The sequence below is a fragment of the Petromyzon marinus genome, unplaced genomic scaffold (assembly GCF_048934315.1).
Source record: "Petromyzon marinus isolate PM22_M1 ecotype Great Lakes invasive population unplaced genomic scaffold, UKy_Petmar_22M1.pri1.0 PM_G_Scaffold_6, whole genome shotgun sequence".
NCBI lineage: Eukaryota > Metazoa > Chordata > Hyperoartia > Petromyzontiformes > Petromyzontidae > Petromyzon > Petromyzon marinus.
Window position 1 is genome coordinate 3,967,501 of NW_027423013.1, and position 2,500 is coordinate 3,970,000.

The window sequence follows — 2,500 nt, forward strand, 5'->3', positions numbered from 1 at the left end:
AGGGTGGCACAGAAATCCCTCGGAATGGGAAAACGGGTCATTTTCGTGTCGCCACATTGCATACGAACCGCATGAAACTTCCAGAGGCATTTGCAGCAGGAATGCATGTGCACTCAAAAAAGTGAATATTTCTCACGGATAGACCCCGTGATACGCTAGAAATTGGCGGGGATGTCTCTCTTGTGGCTCACGGGGCTGTTAGGGTGGCACAGAAATCCCTCGGAATGGGAAAACGGGTCATTTTCGTGTCGCCACATTGCATGCGAACCGCATGCAACTTCCAGAGGCATTTGCAGCAGAAATGCATGTGCAGTCAAAAAAAAATTGATATTTTTCACGGATAGACCCCGTGAAACGCTAGAAATTGGCGGGGATGTGTCTCTTGTGGCTCACGGGGCTGTTCGGGTCGCACAGAAATCCCTGGGAATGGGAAAACGGGTCATTTTCGTGTTGCCACATTGCGTACGAACCGCATGAAACTTCCAGAGGCATTTGCAGCAGGAATGCATGTGCACTCAAAAACTTCTATATGTTTCACGGATAGACCCCGTGAAACGCTAGAAATTGGCGGGGATGTGTCTCTTGTGGCTCACGGGGCTGTTAGGGTGGCACAGAACTCCCTCGGAATGGGAAAAGGGGTCATTTTCGTGTTGCCACATTGCATAGGAATGCCATGAAACTTCCAGAGGCATTTGCAGCAGAAAGGCACGTGCACTCAAAAATTTTAATATTTTTCACGCATAGACCCCGTCAAACGCTAGAAGTTGGCGGGGATGTCTCTCTTGTGGCTCACGGGGCTGTTAGGGTCGCACAGAAATGCCTCGGAATGGGAAAACGGGTCATTTTTGTGTGGCCACATTGCATAGGAACGGCATGAAACTTCCAGAGGCATTTGCAGCAGGAATGCATGTGCACTCAAAAACGTCTATATTTTTCACGGATAGACCCCGTGAAACGCTATAAATTGGCGGGGATGTCTCTCTTGTGGCTCACGGGCGCTGTTAGTTAGGGTCGCACAGAAATCCCTCGGAATGGGAAAAGGGGTCATTTTCGTGTTGCCACATTGCGTACGAACGGCATGAAACTTCCAGAGGCATCTGCAGCAGAAATGCATGTGCACTCAAAAACGTCTATATTTTTCACGGATAGACCCCGTGAAACGCTAGAAATTGGCGGGGATGTGTCTCTTGTGGCTCACGGGGCTGTTAGGGTCGCACAGAAATCCCTCGGAATGGGAAAACGGGTCATTTTCGTGTTGCCACAATTGGCATACGAACGGCATGAAACTTCCAGAGGCATTTGCAGCAGAAATGCATGTGCACTCAAAAACGTGAATATTTTTTCACGGATAGACCCCGTCAAACGCTCGAATTTGGCGGGGATGTTTCTCTTGTGGGTCACGGGGCTGTTCGGCTCGCACAGAACTCCCTTGGTCCACCTGATTCGTGCATACAGGCAGCAACTAAAACTCTGTAAACCTGCTGTGAGGACATCTAAACAGTGGACCAGTGAGGCTGTGGAAGATTTGCGGGCGTGCTTAGACTGTACTGACTGGGATATGTTCACGACTGCTACCAATAGTCTGGATGAACTCACAGAGGCTGTGTACATCAGCTTCTGTGAGGACTGCTGTATCCCAACACGTACCAGGGTGAACTTTAACAACAACAAGCCCTGGTTCTCAGCAAAGCTCAAAAGGTTGAGGTTGGAGAAGGAGGAAGCGTTTAGGAGTGGGGATAGAGACAGATTCAAGGAGTCGAAGAACAGGTTTAGCAAAGCGGTGAGAGAGGCTAAACGACTGTACTCAGAGACACTAAAACACCAGTTCTCTACTAACGACGCTGCTTCTGTCTGCCAAAGGGCTCAGGCACATCACCAACTACAAACCCAGAGCGCCCCACACCACTAACGACTCCCGCCTAGCCAACGACCTGAACGAGTTCTACCGTAGATTTGAAAGACAATTGGACTGTCCTGAACCACCCCTTCCCACCCAAGAGGCCCCATCCCCCACCCATACTACAGAAACGACTCTCTCCTTTCAGGAGGGAGAAGTTAATGGGCTTTTCAAGAGGCAGAATCCACGCAAAGCAGCCGGGCCGGACTCTGTCTCTCCAGCCACCCTCAGGCACTGCGCTGACCAGCTGTCTCCGGTGTTCACCAACATCTTTAACACCTCCCTGGAGACATGCCATGTACCAGCCTGTCTCAAGTCCTCCACCATCATCGCTGTGCCCAAAAAGCTAAGGCCAACAGGACTAAATGATTACAGACCGGTCGCCCTTACATCTGTGGTAATGAAGTCTTTTGAGCGCCTGCTCCTGGCACACCTCAAAGCCATCACAGACCCTCTCCTGGACCCCCTTCAGTTTGCCTACAGAGCCAACAGGTCTGTGGACGACGCAGTTAACATGGCCCTCCACTTCACCCTACAGCATGTGGACGCCCCAGCATCCTACGCCAGGATCCTGTTTGTGGACTTCAGCTCTGCCTTCAACAC